This window comes from Cyprinodon variegatus, unplaced genomic scaffold (assembly GCF_000732505.1).
Source record: "Cyprinodon variegatus isolate N-32 unplaced genomic scaffold, C_variegatus-1.0 Scaffold1157, whole genome shotgun sequence".
Lineage (NCBI taxonomy): Eukaryota > Metazoa > Chordata > Actinopteri > Cyprinodontiformes > Cyprinodontidae > Cyprinodon > Cyprinodon variegatus.
In genome coordinates this window covers 34,843-52,437 of record NW_015151610.1, presented here as the reverse complement: position 1 = coordinate 52,437, position 17,595 = coordinate 34,843, and positions in this window count along the sequence as shown.

The window sequence follows — 17,595 nt, the reverse complement described above, 5'->3', positions numbered from 1 at the left end:
TACTATTCCTTTAAATCCAAAACTTGGAGAAACCCTTTTAAGTATTCACAGTGCCACTGTATAAAATAGTTATGCTGCTTATTTGAAATGCAGCTCACATTTTGTCTGGTCTTTACCTCTGATGACTGAGCAATGTTCAACAGAGCATATGCAAGAATGCAGACTCAGACCTTCATGAGCATCAGCGTGGTTATATAACACATCTAAACCTTCCTTTACCCAATGAGCTCCCTTTCCCTGACTGCAGTTTAATTCAGTCTGGCACTCAGGGTTCAACCCCAACCATCACATTCTCCTTCTCATCTCTTCTGCCGCTCATTCGCAACATCCATCTCTCATATTCTTCCTCTCCTTCCTCTTCTCCCTCCATCAAATGTTTGTATCTGTTCCTCCACTGCCGACGGCTGGGCGTCGCTTTGAACCTAAGGATGAAAGAGTTCATTCTGTAATGAGAATCTTAATACCAAGAAATTGTTTAGTTCAAACACACTAATGCATACCGATAGATTCAGACACCCAGTGGCTCAGGGTGAAGGAAATTCAATGCCATAATAAACATAGAACTTACAGTAATTACTCAAAGCCCTTAAAAATTAATTTTTTGAGTTACAAAACATACAAAATCTGTAGTTACCACACTGGCAGCCAGTCAATAGACATAAAAAGACAAATAAAAATGTAATTACAAAATTAAAATATTTTGAATTTATACATATATATATATATATATATATTTTTTTTTAGATGTGCAAGATAAATATTTAATCTTTAAGGACAAGTAAAACTGTTTCAATCATTATCGGATTGGTGATGTATTTCCGCCGTGGGTTACAAAAATCTTCGGCTATTGACTGTGTCCAAAAATCCTCCCTAACACCTAAATCGCTCAATCCGTATATGAAGCGGGGACTAAGTAGTGCACTTTATAGTGAACACAGTTAACTGACCGTTCGGACAGATGATCACCACTTTTTGCTCCCCGATGGTCCCATAACTCTGCCTCCACAGTATGGTTCCTGCGGCATCACTGATATTAGTAGCCACATGTTGTAGACACAGCCTATGTCGACAGCGGGAAGCTGTGACAGAAAATCCCATAATGCTTTGCAAAGAATGCTCTTCGTGCAAAGCATTCCGGGATATATCTGCTCCTCTAGTGATCAGGATCACTTCTTTTTAAGGTGAATTGTGTGAAATTTGGAGTCCAATACTTTTTCATCCACTTGACGTTCAGACACTAATTTAACAGTAGAGCTGCGCCCTGAGCTAACAGGAACTGTTGCCAGTGTCGTACTTTGGCTGATTGACAGGTCGAGTCGTGGAGACAATCATTGGAAAGAGAAGCTGGAGGTGAAAGCATTTGGATCTGATCAACCAAAGACAGAGGGAAATAGTACACTTGATCTTTTTCCAGGACCTGGTTTATCTACAAGGCTTGGCTAACTGCATGCAGCGAGGCTAACATTTTATTCTGCTGCCTTGACTGCCTGCCTCCTTTTTCAGACATCAGGATCTGACCCAGCATGGATAAAGTCAGGTAGGACTGATTTAAAGCACTTCTTAGAAAAGGCAAGGAAGCATGAATAATCATGCAAAATGGAAAAAACACATGGAAAATAATATAATATAATATAATGTACTTTTTGTGGGTGTTTGTTAATTTGCATAGTTTTTCTTAAATAAAAACATTTTAAGAAAATGTATCGTTTTTATATGTTAAAAATATAAAGCTGACTTGTAGCTTCTCCATTATTAAACTGTGAAATTATTTTTCTTACATTTATGACACAATATTGGACCATTCAAAACACAGGTTTGCCTTTACAAAGCCTCAAAAAGGTAACATTTATTTAAATTTATTTAAATCAACCTGTATATTAAATTTTTTTTTTTTTATAAAGTGTTCTTATAATGTTTTTGGTATATGTTTATTTTGAATTTATAGCCTCCCCTGGAGAAAACTCCACCAGCCACTACTGCACTGCAAAAAATGTAAATCTAGATGAGCAATTTTTCTTAAAATAAGTGCATTTTTTCTTGAATTGAAGAGGTAAGTGAGACACTTTGCCAATGGAACAAGACCATTTTCATTTGAAATAAGAAAAAACCTTTGCTTGGTCTTATTTCAAGTGCATATTATCTAATTATCTTATTTTACGGTAAGTGTAAAAATACTCATTCCATTAGCAAACTATCTCATTTACCTGCTCAAATTAAGGGTAAATACACTCGATTTAAGAAATATTACTTATTTTCAGATCGTTTTTGCAGTGTGGTATGCTGTATGTTCACTCTACCTCCAGATGACATGGCCGACTCAGCAGATAGTAAATAACTTGTGATACTTTTTCATATCTTCACTCCAGTAAAATTAAAAAGTACAATACTGTAAAACCACTTTTTTCAAAAAGTGACTCAAATAAATGTAACTGAGTAAAAGTAACTATTTCTCTGGTTCTAGAGATCATGTTTTATTTCTCCTAACATCTTTTTGTGTTGACAAAATACACATGTCAAGTCATGTTCATTACAGCTGCTATTTCTCTAATCATTCCTCCGGCTGCAGATTCAGGTGAGTTTAGCTGAAGTAGTCGTGTCTAAAGCGGTTTTCTGACCTCTCAACATAAAACCTTTCTTTGAAAGGCTCTGCTCTCTTACCCATTTTGAGGAGTACCTAATAAATATGGGCCTTTCATATCAGTTCATAAAAAAAAATAAAGAGATGTAGAATATTATTTAAAAGTTTTATGGACATTCTGATTGTTTTTATTTTAAATAAATTACTGTACAGATTCATTTATTTTAAATTGTTTTGAGCGTCCCCTATCATAGCAATGGAGAAATATATACAGTAGCAGATTGATTCCCCACTGGATAAATAAAATCTAATTATAATTTGGATTTTTCAAAGAATATAAATGCATAATCATGCTACTGCAGCAAGAAAGGAAATTTATTTAATAGATGATACTACATTATCTTGACCCGAGACTGGTCATGCATGCCTATTTTACTAAATGCAAATTTTACTGAATGCAATACTATGCAAAAAGGCAAGTAAAAAAAAATAATCATTAACATGTTAAATTTAACTTTGCAATGACTGTGCTTTGGTGATCAGGGCTACCGTAATAACAGTAGTTTGACGTTAAAATGTAATTTTAAATCAGTTGTGTGATTACAGCCCAGGACTGTGTAATAGGACATAATGCACTTAGTCTGCAGAAAGTGACTCTGTTTATTCCCTGTTCTCATAACATTCTTATGTCACTTGCATAGTTTATTCGAAATGTATTTATGTCTGGTTTATGTTCGTGTATGTATAGCACCTTATAACTAAAGCAAAATCCTTAAAACTTTACTTCCCTGTAAAGCATTTTGTTGTTTTTTATTCTGATTCTGAAATACTCGTACTTCTCTAGGGTCCATCCTTTGAATCGCTTATAACTTTGTCACAAAGGCAATAAGTTCATCTGCTCGGCAACAGAGTCACAGAACTGAAGCTTTATACACTCAGTGGGGAATGTGAGGTGGGTTAACCGAGCACGTCTATATGATTCTGAGACACCATAATTAACTCAGAATGAAGAATAAAGACATCTTGCAGTACCCAGTAAAACAAAACTAACAAAGCAGTATATTTATAATAATAGTGATAAATTCTATAACTAATTAAACTTCTATCTCAGAGCACAGAGATGCCCTTTGAATTTCTCAGTGGCATCAAATATTGGTTCTACGTTCTTTGTTATTAGCCAGACTTACAATTTAACAGCGCTTTGCAAAGCAATAAAAAATCAACAATAATCAACAGGAAATTTTTGTAACTTAATTTTTTTGAATATTTGCAATATGTCATGCACAGAGGAAAATAAAAGCTGCACACAGAAACATCAGCACATCAGAAACAGTTTAGGGTTCACCCTCTGGAAGCATGACAGCTCTAAACAAGAAGCCAGAACTACTATGGAGCAGCTGAGATCAAAGCATATTGAGGAGTTTTTATAGACCAGTTCAAATCCAGACCTAAACTGAACTGAAAATCTCTTATAGTACTTTAAAAATGTATTACAAACACAGTCCAATTCAATCAATCTAACTGAACTGAAGCTAATATGTAGAGAAAGATCTGTCTTGCTGTTCCTGTCAGATTAGGAAAGCCGATAGAGACATCTTAACTGACTCAAGGAGTTTTAATACAAATTGGCACCACACTTTTGGGGAATTTTTATTTGGAATAAAAAAAAGTGAATATCACTCAGCATGTTCGTCATTTGTCTTTAGTCTTTTAATAAAACCACAATAAAGCTCATGTAGACCATGAAAGGTTATTAGGGGTGTGAATACTTCTCAGAAACAAGATATTAATAATTGTGATTATGAATGTTTTAGTAACCTGAAGTAGCCTACTTTTCCTACGGTATGAATATATGCCCCATGTGAGTGGGATGGGGTGAATTTGGCTATAGTGTAGAGAGCTTTTATATGGAGTGAATTTTGGTCCATTATTGTTGACAGCAAAGAATACGCTTTCTAAATCTACACAAAATGCAATCCAGAAATGAAACGTTAAAAACTAAAATTTTGGTTTTTAACTGTGACACCATCCTGCAGAGAACTATCAGCTGTGCTGCTACCATCAACACCTTTGTTTTTAAATGTTGGAGAGCATCCTGTTTTCCAGTGTAGTCCTGTTTCTCTGACTGTGACTGGCTGGATGTGCTCTCTTCATTCTGTGACATGGGAGCTGGCTCGGAGCTCATCTGCCTGGCTGTGTGTTTCCTGGATGGGGCCGACTTTTACAGCTGCTTTTTGTCTCTCTGCTTCTGTCTCCTTGAACCACAGTCGGCCTCAACAGATGGCCGCTCACACTGAGCCTGGTTCTGCTGGAGGTTTCTTCCTGTTAAAAGTGAGTTTTTCCTCTCCACTGTCGCTACAAGCATGCTTACTGTGAGGGATTGCATTCGAGTCAATGAGTCGATGCAATCAACTGGTTTTCCTTAGATAGAAAACTTGGAATCAATTTGACTGTATGATCTGGTGAACTGTAAAGTGCCTTGAGATGACATGTGTTGTGAATTGGAGCTATAGAAATAAACTGAATTTAATTGAATTGAAAAAGGTTTTTCAGAGTAAGTTGGCTTTTTCCTAGATTTTATTTTTTCAAATAAATGTATCTGTTATATTTTTTGAATCACTTTTTCCAAACTCTATTCTTTTCAGTTAAAGTCCAGTACAAACGCTAAATGTTGACCTGCCCACACTGACCAATAGAAAGAAATTACTAACCCTTGCTCCTAACTCTAGAAGAAAGCCACTAGTTAAAAAAGTGGGAGTTGGAAAACGCAATTTGAAAATCATGCAATCCGTACAACTAAATCTAAAAAAAAAATTAATAAATTGAAAAGAATAAAAATATGAAAACATAAAATCTGTGAAAAACAAAAAAAAATCTAATCTTTTAAAAAGTTAATCTGAAAATATAAGATCTGTTAAAAAAGGGGAAAATAAAATGAAAAAATTAAAATGTTAAATCTATAAAAAGGAATTTGAAGAAAAATATCTGAAAAACTAGCAAAGTTAATAATAAAACCTTTAAAGAAAAAAAGTTTTAAAAATCACATTATTTGAATTGCATTTTCTGCATTGCAAGTTCTATTTTACATAAGTGTTTTTTTTTTGTTGTTTTTTTTCATTCAGACACCGCGTTTTTTGCTTTCAAAAATAACGGGAAAAAATTTACTCCATACTTCAAGTGGTTATTTTGATTAGAAATGCTTTATATAAATTCAGACTGTTCCCCTTGTATTATGTCAGCACTTGGTTGTCAAATGTCCTTAAAATCACTTTTAGACAGAACACGTTTTACAAAACAAAATGTCAAACTGCAGTGCATTGTTCCTGAAAAGGGCTTATATCAAAAACATGTGAGGAACAGCGAGAACCGGCCTTGAATGTGTCATATTTGGAATGAGTGGAAGTACCTGTTTAAATGAACGCGGTTCACACAAAGACACTGAAGTGAAACCATTGCTCTCACAGTCAGGTTTGACGTGGCTGTACGGGAAACAAAGGATAAAAGGCGGAGGCCACATTCTTTTCTGGCTGTTTCCATACCGGTGAGATAAGAGGCGAAGGTATGATATGAGGAAATATCTTTATGTGTCTGAGGGCTCAAAGTTTGCACATTATCATCTACAAGGACAAAAAGATGTGTTGGCCCAATAAAGCCAACAAAATCATTCTGTGTTTTTAAAAAGCCTACTGGCAGATTTTGTATTTGTAAACCTAAAAAAGTAATGGAACGGATCAATAATGGTATAAGTACCGTAATGAAAGCCACATCGACCCACAGAGCTCTGATCTAAGGTTGATGTTCCTGCAGCTGACAGATTTCCCAGCAGTGCTTTGCTTCTGACGAGTCCTAAAAACAGCACAGATGCGAATCTTTTTATTCCATCTTGACCTTTGCTGAATAGCATGTAGCCATTCAGAATGCCATTAACTCTCCCGGCTGGTGAAATATTTAAACCTTGGGAGAAGGCTGCCTAACGTGCAGCACTGAACCCTCAACTCATCTCTTTACTGAAGTGGAAAAAAAATACATGGCTGGAGTTTGAGCTGATTGCACTGCAGCTATTTTGATGTGGGCAATAAATGAAACATGACGTGGGTGCGATGGGACCTCGGGATGGTCAAACAAAGAAGATCTTGGCAAACTCTTCTCATTTATGATTTAAAGCGTCTGCAGTCCAAACTTCAGCTGCCCTATCTGATCCATTCCATGAGCAAACATCAAATATGTTCATCTTCTGCAGCTTTCTCTCCTGTTCTCTGTAGAGCTGTCTCTTATCTTCTGTTTTATTAAACAGGGTCAGCAAAATGCAAGAGAATAGCCTCACAAAAAAGTTTTAAAAAATTACATTTACTCCTATAACAATCACACTTTCCTGTGTCTTTTATATGACACCATTGTGTAAACCTCACAGATGGTAGTTTCACTTTCTACATTTAAACGTAGATTAAGATTCTGCCCCTTTTTTATAAAATAGCTCAATCTCAGATGGAGAGAATCTCTGAATAATAATCTTCAATTTGAGATACAGATCTTATTTGGATTGGGATTAAGACACTTTCTATACATTCTGGCACCTGAATATGCTTTTATCTGGATTATATTAAGGCTATTAAAGGTATAGTGGAGGATGTCCACGCTCTCGCACGTGTTTTCCCTCTCGGGAGCGGGTACAGGGTTGTGTATGTGCATTTTCTTGTTTTAAGGGGAGAGGGCGGGACTTTTCAAAAATTCTCAAAAATCCTCCACTATACCTTTCACAGCTTTTCTCTGTATGAAAGTCGAACTGAAACACCAGCTTCTAATTTTTTGCATCCTCTATCAGGTTTTCATCTTCACCTCCATAGATCCTCACATCAGCCTGCTAAATAAAACGCATCCCGTCAGCATGATGCAACCAGCATCGTGTGTCAGGGTATAATGCATCTAGGGAAATTGGAAAGAATAGGTACAGAATCTCCTGAATGACTTAACATTCTTTGGTTTTCTTCTTGCAGCCCTTTAGTTTGATGCTTTTGTAAAACACCACTTATAGTAGCTAATATGTTGACACATTTTCCCATCTGAGCTCTGGATCCCTGCAGCTCCTACAGAGTTGCTTTTGACCTCTTAATTGTGCAGTTTAGATAGATTTTGTCCTGGTTTGAAGTTGTGCTATAATCTTTATATTTCCTACTCTGTTGTTTTGAAGCCAAACTCTACTTTAAGCTACTTTATAACTTTCTCTCTGATCGTTCTGCTGTTTCCTGGTATTCATGGTGTTTGCTTTATAATTTTCTCTGAAAAGCCTTTGCAGAATAACACGTGTGATTCTTTTGAAGGCTGTCGGTTTCAAAGGATTTTTATGAAGTATCAGTGTGAGGGGGATCAGTTTGTAACCATTCTGTTTGTCAGACATAGGAGTTCCTGACAGTGAGTCATCTTAAGGCAGCTCTCTCCTTCTGTAAATTTACTCAGGGAACAAAAAAACCCAGAGGTCAGAAAATACAACTGCGCCCTTTTACTGCAGGGCTGCACCATTCTTCTTTCATTTCATAATATATACTCACTGTAAAACACAGGATTATCATGACATAAAATAAGTAAATTGAACTTTATTGATCTAACAATGGAGAAATTAACTCTCTGCATTTAACCCATCCATTTTTGTGGAGCCGTGGGCTGCCACTGTGCAGCGCCCTGGCACCAATCGAGGGTTAAGGGTCTTCCTCAGAAAGCCAGAGTGGCAGTCTGTGGGAGTGGGCTTCGAACTCACAACCTCAGGAGTCTAAGCTCTATCCACTAACCATTTGTTCTTGTTCTGAGTTTAGCTGAAGAGGAAAAAAATGACATTTCAAGTGATATTAGCTTAGGTCAGTTAAAAGTTTTATTAAAACTATATGTAAGGATTAGGACAATATATTAGCATGTAAAATCAAAATCTCTACACAATGCCTCATATAGCTCTATTCATTCACCTATTGATCTAAATTGAACATCTTGTTTTAATCTGCTTTAAGAAATCCTGGGAAGTTCTCAATCACTTTTATAAATAATAATAATTCCCTGTATTACCAACATTGTTTTCCTACCAATATGTTTCATTACAGTTGAAATGTGCTATAGATTAATTTCCAACTCATCATTACACATCATAAATCTAAGCTCTGCAATAGTTCTGAAATGCTACAAATAAACGTAAGACAAAAAACTGTCAAAGATGGCAATGAGATTTCTGAGTTTAGCAAATAATTGTACGCTAATGTGTTTGTTTTATTATTTCAGGAATTGTTTCATCAGGTGGAATAATATTTTCAAGAGAGTCTGGCTGTAGACTTGCGCTGTCAGGACCCTTCGTTGTAGACCTGCAAAATGGGATCTCCTGCACTGACAGGACCCGAATTTTATTCTGTAAATTGTGCTTGTACATAAGTTTCCAACACAACTACACTTGTAAACAGAAGCTAGCTTAACAGTGAGTTTATCAACTCAAGCTTGTACTTCAGAAGTGTTTTGAATCAACTTCGTTTTTACTTTGAAAGTTTTCAAATAAACTTCAGATTTTAACAGCGCAGGGGTCCTCACAGTGCAGCTCTGCAGCCAGGGCCCTGACTCCTGACAGTGCATTTCTAGGTCTTCACAGTGCAGCTCTGCAGCCAGGGCCCTGATTCCTGACAGTGCATTTCTAGGTCTTCACAGTGCAGCGATGCAGCCAGGGCCCTGACTGCTGACAGTGCAACTATGGGTTCTCACAGTGCATTGATGCAGCCAGGGTCCTGACTCCTGACAGTGCAACTATGGGTTCTCACAATGCAGCGATGCAGCCAGGGTCCTGACTCCTGACAGGGCAACTCTGTCTCCTCACAGTGCAGCTCTGGAGCCAGACCCCTCTCGATATTTTTGTTCCTTTCAAAGTTAACCACGTTAACCGATCATTTCTGATTGATTTGTTTATATGGCCTAACTATCAAACAATGAATGCTGACATGCTTTATTTTGAAATAAATGTGAGCTGTTGATTTATGTATTAAACATAATATCTGTAACATCTTTGAAAAAAAATGTCAGTTTTGAAATAAAAATTCTCATTCTAAAGACTTTGATTGTTGAGATAATGCAGGAACTTTTTGGATTTTCAAACACAAAGTAAAAACATTGGTTTGAGTAGTTCCTTTCCCTCAGTTTAGAAAAATCAAGTTTTATGAACAGTTTCTAATATTTTCTCAGGTTTAGCAGTAAGAAGATCACGTATTTGAATCCTAGCAGATGGAGTTAATGAGTAGAGTTTTTCATAGTTTTTTGTAACTTGGCTTAATATAGTCAATCTCTATAAACTGGTCTTCCTGTTTGCTAAAAACCCTAGATTAAAATGGAATAAAAGAAACTGATGAATCTTTGTTATAAAAACTTTCGTTATCTGATTAAAGATATCAGAAAGGATGAAGAATCCATAAGGTGGTTTCTATTTACAGTTCTGTGTCAATTAAAAAAAAAAAAAGAAAAAAACTAGAGCATGAGGAAGCCTCATTTGGAAGATTTGTTTTTTTCTTTCCCAAATAGGCCACAGCATCAATGTGAGAAACAGCATCTCCCAGACACATCAGTGCTCCAAACACCAACAGATCTCCTTCTAAACAATTACATCATTTTAACTTCTCCCTCATGTCTTAATTCTGCACTTTACACTATTGAGGGTTCCTTTGTGTCCTCAGAGGCTCCTTACAAGGCGAACAACAGAGATTCTGCACTGCCAAAGAAAACCTGGAGTTGCTGCTCTCAGAAGCTGTAAGATCTGACTCTGCATCACTTTCACAGTGTAGGAGGAAGAGTGGCTGAAACAATTGGGGCCTTATCTGTGCGGCGCAGAGGCAAGAGGAGCTGTGCACTAACATCCACGCACTGAGGCAGAGATTAGAGAGGTGGCTGCTCCTGGGTTTCCTATTATTAGAGGAGTGGTTTATGGTCGGGGAGAGCTGCAGGGAATCACTGAGATTAAATTACACAGACGGGGAACATCAAATGCCAGGGAAACTTCCAAGCTCTTTGGAGAGTGATGGGGCTGGGATGAGCTGGGAATAGAGTGCAGGAGGTAGTTGATTCAGGTAGGAGGGGGAATTACACAAAACTGCTTTTTATAGCTTGGTTGGCTTCAAACAACTGGAATAATGTAGCTATGAGAATCATACATATCTGCCTGCTCAGCTAAAAGCATAGTTAGGCTGCTCATTTCTATGGTGCCTCACAAGGGTAGCTCATTTTCAACCTTTTTGTAATCTTTTTTTATGTGTTCATCTGCATTAGTTTGTCCACTTTACTCAGACATCTTTAAATAAATCAACTTAATAGTCGATCTGAATGTAATTTATGTTATAAGCATTTTTTCCCAAGATTTGGACAACATTCTCAATCCAAGATGTCCAAACATTGGCTCTACCTTTCTCATACCTTTTCCAAAACATTTCAGGTATTATACACTGTTTACTACAGTTGTGCTGCTATATATTTAGGCTGCTGGAGGACATAGGAGCCATTTTTTATTATTGTGCTTCATTCTATTTTTATTCCCTCTTCTGCAGTATTTGTTAGTTCCATCCATAAGCTTATGCACTCTCTGCTCTTTCTTGTTATAGTAGCTTAATCTGGTTTGTTCCAGTTTGACTGTGACTAAATTCTGGATTTAATTATAAGCCATGCTGCTGCCCTCAACATCTCTTTTTGTAGATATTGGAGCTTGGTCTGTTTTTCAGTGTATTCCTATTTCTTTTACTGGAAGGAGTCGCCTGTGAAGATGTTTGACAGTTACCTTTTGTACATGTGCGTCTTTTTGTACGTCTGTTTCTATCTCCTTGAACCCCAGTCGGCCTTGACAGAAGGCTGTTGAGATTGAGCCTGACTCCGCTGGAGGTCTCTTACTCTACACTGTTGCTGCTTGCATGCTCAGTGTAAGGAATTGCTGAGGAGACGACAAATTGAAAATAAAAATCGTCGCTGCAGGCTCATCCAAGAGGAGCGTGTCTTGTTAGTCAATGACCGCATGCAGTCAACGGGTTTTCCTTGAATCCTTTTGCCAGTGTTACTGAATTATCTCTGTAAGGTGCCTTGAGATATGTTGTGCATTCGTGTTATATGAATAAACTGAATTTAATTGATCTAAAAACGGGAAAAATTGCTAACCTTCCAGTTAAAGATGTTTAGGTAAGTGACAGGTTGGGCTTAGGAGGTCCGTTGAATCTAGGAAGGATCTGCAAAGATCCACAGCTCAGGGGGGCTCACTCTGTTTGCATGGTGGCTAATAGGCTAAATTCATACAGCAGGCAAACAAGACTCTTTTTGTGCATTTCTGATCAATGTCAGAGTTTTTCCAAAAGCCGTACCATTTCATTGAAATTATACACGAACTCAGAATAGTTTCAAAACCGATACATGATTATGTATTGCATCCACATTTTGACATAATGAGTTGTTGTTTAAGGCTGCAAACTGTTCACATTGGAGTCTTATAGGAGTTCCATTTTAATTATAATATAAAAAAAGAATGCACGAAAAATGCACTTATAAAGAAACCTGCTGGAATGCTTTTTTTCATTGTGGACGGAGAGTCTGATAAAATGGAAGGAGATAAAAAAGAAACAGATTAAAGAAACAGATTAAAGCAACAGAAGCCTTTCTACCAATAAAGAGAATGCAGGTTATCTGGTTATCTCCCTATTGTGATGTGCAGCACAACATCTTTATTAACTAAAATGATTAAGGCCTCGGATATCTCTGGCTCTATCTGCAGGTTCACTAGAGAGTCCCAATAGCACTTGTCTGCAGTTTGGTGATGGAAAAGTAGCGCTCAGTGGTTTTTAGGAGGAAGAAATGGGATTCTTGGGATTTGTGAGAGTAAATTGAAACAAAGGATGGAGAAGGCTGTAAAAGAGAAGCAAGACTTAAAAGTAGGACAGTTTTCCTGTTTAATGGTCCTTTAGTATTAACAAACAGACATGTTTTCTCTTTCCTTTTTGGTTTTTGAAATTGATTGAACTATAAGCATGGAGAGACGTGAAGGGTCGTTCACCTTAACGTCCCGCTGGGGAATAAAAACAACAAAAATTGGGAGCAGGCTTAGATGCAAAAGAAGGAGATGAGCTCGTTTTATACCCTTATGCTACAGAGAAGCACCCCGTTGGTAATTCCTGTTTGTTTATTCAATGCAACAAAACAGGAATACAGTTATATTCCATTTTCTTCTTAGTCCACTCAGGGCCTCATCTTAGGACCTTAGAGATCCTGGACATTTCGTTTCAGCTGAGATGGAAGAAATTCTCTTCTCAAGCAGCTTTGAATTCAATTTAGTCTGATATGAGATTTGCTTTACAACTGTTTAGAGACATGCCCCAACATGTTTGGAAGGTTTAGGGCATGAATAAGTGTTTTGTTCTGATTCAAATGAGTCATTTTAAACCCAACTTTTCACTTAATCCAAACTAGAATCTAAGATTTATCTAGAGAAACATGAATTATGAAAAAAAATAATAATAATAATTCTAAGCCTTGCAAAATATTTAAAAGCAATAAAAGTTTTCACCCTTTGTTAATTCAAAAATGCCCATTTGAATGTATCTTATTGGGATTATTTTTCAAGTTATTTCAACATACAAATTTAAATTCAGGGTAACATATTTTTTTCAAATACTTCCAAGTAAGTAAACAGAATCCACCTGGATGCGATATAATTTCAGAATATATATGAATTCTGAGAGAGTTTGTTTGAGAACTTAGCATCACGAGGACCAAGGAACACAGCGGAAAGGTCAGGGCACACATTTCTGATGTACTTTCTGAAATCCATCATCTGAAAACAGAGAGAGTATGGCTGCAGCGATGGAGGAAGTGCAGCGAAGAACAGCTCAGGTAGGAGAGTCTGTCAACAGAAGAATCAGAGGTGCATTCCTCCTTTATGATCTGTGGGTGTCATGAGGAAAGTCAATGTCACGACTTTCACATCACACCATATCAAAGGCAAAGCTCATTTTTGGCAGTGTCATGCTGTGGGGACGGCTACTCCGTCCACCCTGACTCAGCTTAAACTTCAGACTCTAATATTCAGTCTGTAGGGTAAAATAATGCTGATAGAAACATACCCCAGGGGTTTCGCACATGTAGAGAAAAGATCAAGGGCTTTTAAACACGTCTGCAAGTCGATGAATGAGGTCAGAGATAAACTTCCTGACAGCCGGATCAACTTTTAGTTTTTATCCTAAACTGATAAAAACCATTTCATTGGTCTGAGAGCAGCTCCCCTCACAAACACTGTCATTTTTTCCTTTATTATCTGTGTAGGAGTCAATACTTGAGAGACCCTGAAGTGTTTTCACAGCCTCCCACATCCTAATAAAACTAATTTTTCTCTGTAGCAGCTTTATTTTGTGCTTTAGTGAGCCATCATCGGCGTAAAAAGGAGATGAATATGTGTTGTCATGGCTACATGTGATGTTATTAACGTAACCTAAAAATAAAAAACACATCTCTGTATCTAATTTGTTTGCCCTACTTTTTTGTCACATTTTCTTCCCCTGACCTGCCTGCTTTTCCAGCTCCTCTTCATACCTCAGACATGAGAGGCCTACGTCATGCACATAACTTTGAGGACCCACCCAAACCTTTCAAACAGTGCTTAAGTCGTCTTGGGGCGTTACGTCACGATGGGGTTATGATGCTGGTGAGAGTGGAAAGTGTTGTTCTGTGCTGCATTAGCATACAAGTAGTCCCTCCCATGATGTGAGCCACAGCGTTCTGGTGGGAGGAGGGGAGGCCAGGATTCTCCTCCGATGACGCAGAAAACCCTGCAACGTCTATTTTTAAACCTATACAAGTGTGCGACACCCTTTCAGTACAGCAGCCATCAACTGCACCTTCAGACCAAAACAAACAAGAGAGACGGAGGGAGAGGGGGGTGCAATGGCAGCTCTGTAGCTTTTTCTGTAGCCTGTAAAACTGAAATAAAATACAGATTATGAGTATATATAGTGGAGATGTGGCGCTCTTAGGCTGGAGGCTTGTTCAGGAAAAGAGGAAGGGTCGCCGGGATGATCCCCAGTAAAATGAGTTGGCAGGGGTTGAAAGCAGCAGCTGACCGAGGCTCTGTGCTGGCCAAATGCAGCACAGCCTGAATTCATTAAAGGCCTCACCTCCGGATTTATCAGCAAATAACACAAAGTAGAGCAGACTCCATTTTATCTTCTTTATCTTCTTCTGTCTTGGTTTTATTTCCTCTTTCATGGAAACACTGGGCTTTCCTTGATATGCAGAGTGCTGCTCGCATGGCCCCTGGGGCTCGTATCTCTGACCCAAGGTCCTTTGAAAATGTCACAGCCTTGGTCTGCGGCTCGGGAACAGGTGCTGTCGTCAGTTTTAAACAACGGCAGCAACTGCCCCGATCACAGGCTGGGAATAGAAATAGGAGTGTAGATCAAGGTCACAATCTAGACCTCAGGTCAGATATTTACATACACTCCTTATGTTAGCATTGAGATCAGAAGCCCTTCATGATATCATTGCTTATCTTTAACTCCCTCCACAGATTAAACTTACAAAAGGGTATTTGTGATTAAAAAAAACAAACCTCCTCACATCACAGCAGCATCATATGGGGTTGTTTTCCTCAGATGCTAAAGTATAAACGCTTCTTCATGTGGAAAAAAACAAACATTTAAAATCTTTGTTTACACACAAGGATACAATGTTTGACTTATTTCTGAAACAAACACATCCAAGGAGGGACGGGAGTGTTGGCCTAGTGGTTAGAGCAGTGGGTTAAATGCAGAGGTAAATTTCTCCAATTTGAGATCAATAAAGTTCTATTATTATATTAAATCTGTAGACTGATATGCAAAGTGTTTATAGATGTTAAAGGTTCTAAATCCTCCTTTTTGTTGTGAGCTATTAGCCATTTTCTGGGGCTGCTTTTCCCCTGAGATACTTTCCATCTCTCACCATGATGGCCTCACCTATTCCATGACATTACCTTTTATGGTATCACGCTACATCCGACGCCCTTCATGCTCTTCTTTAGGAAGCCTGAACAAAGAATAATTTTGACGACTTAAACATTAGCATAAAAAGAACAGCTGCTGTCACCGTACAGATTAGGGGCTGAAAAAGACCATCTAAACTTTGAGCAGAAGGGATCGCACTCTGCCTACCACTACAGCTCACCAATTGGAGAAAATGGGTGCGTTGTTTACGAGGCAGCCGTGGTGTGGTCAAGCTTCCTGGAGGGGGTCGGTTAACCCTGTTCTACATAATTGATGGTCACTAGTTTTCCAAAACTGGGAGGGGCTGCAACTCAGAATTCATTGGAGATATTCAGACATTCATGAATAGAGCAGAATACCACTTTGGGGAAAAATTCTTTTGAAGGTATATAAGATATTTAAAGGCTTCAAAATGTTGATTTGTATTATAGATGTCGGCCCTTTAAAGAGCTGTTGCATGTGGAAAGTTTCTTTTGGCGCTAGTTTCCAAAAAGACCTTTCTAAACTTAATCTCTAATTATTTCTGTTTACCGCTACAGTTAGTTTGAAAACGCCATCAACCACATGATAGTAACTTATAAATAACTGTTTCTATTAATAAAGTATGATAATTTCTTTAACTGAAATGTCAGCTCATTTTCAACATTCACTGAAAATTCCTATTAGCCACAAATGCAACGTTCTGTATTTTTCAGAAAACAACATGAAAACCATGAAGGCTAAACCAAGTCCAACAAACAGTGATTCACCTTGTTAGGAACACAGTACGATGTGGACCTGTGGGGTGGTTGCATATGTGGAATTTTATCTTTGAAGCAGAAGGAGAGAGCACGCTGTCTGCAGAACAGACAAGATGGAGTCACAGCACGGCAGCACCTCACACCCTGGGACTCTCCCAGCTGGTGTGACTCCAGACCATCTGTGGGCCTGTTTATCGCAGCGAGCTGAGGTGGTCATGTGGAACTCGGGGTGCGAGTGCCAACCTGTGTTTGGTGTGTTCTGCATATTGTTGTCCATTCTGACTGCAGGGCATTGGACTCGTACGCTTATGGAAAAGCAACCATCTGAGCTACAGTGAGGGCTAAAGCAGATTCCTTTATGCTAGAGGATTTCATGAACCACTTCCAGCAGGGATAGTAAAGAGTTTCAGAGATGCACAAACTGACTAGATAAGCAGTTTAGCACATTTGAATGCTGACAATTAACCCAAGAACTCTACAACTCAGAAGAGTGGAGTGTTTATTCACAAAAGAGCTGACACCACTGGCTCTGGAGGTTACATTATTTTTCTTTAGTGCGTCTACAGCTTACAAGGATGGGATTGCAACAACTAAAAAACACTTCTCTGTCTAATCCTATCTACAAGCTTGTGCCGTCCCCAAGAGCCCCACAGGAATTCATTTGCCACGCCAGGGATTCTAAGTAATTTATTTGCTGCGACATTCTGAAGCAAGATTTGGATTTCATCAGTGCAGACAGAATCCAAAAACAAGCACATATCTCCCCGCTCTCACCACATATAAGGTCTACGTCCCTGATTGCTGACAGTTTATTTACTGGATGAGAAACTGATATGAGGATTTTTTAATTGTATTTACATGTGTTAAAATCACTAGTGTTTATTACATAAACATCTCTCTGTACATGTAAGCAAACCCATCGGTTTAAAAGCTAAATAAAAGCTGGAATTATCCTGGTTACAGAAGTGTAAACAAAACTCCAAGCAGCTTGTCAATTAATGTCTGCTTTCAGCCTGTGACTAACGAGGTGGTCAGTTCTTCACCTTTTCATTTCTGCCAAATTTGGACTGACAGCCAAAGCCAAAATTTGTATCTGTCCATTTTTGGTATATTGCTGTTGAAATGTGACATATGCCAGTTGAAAAGTGCCATACAGTATACCACTTCTCAACTGGTACATACCAATTTTCAAATGTCTTATATACCACTTCTCAACTGGCATATACCACTTCTCAACTGGCATATACCACTTCTAAACTGGCATATACCACTTCTTAACTAG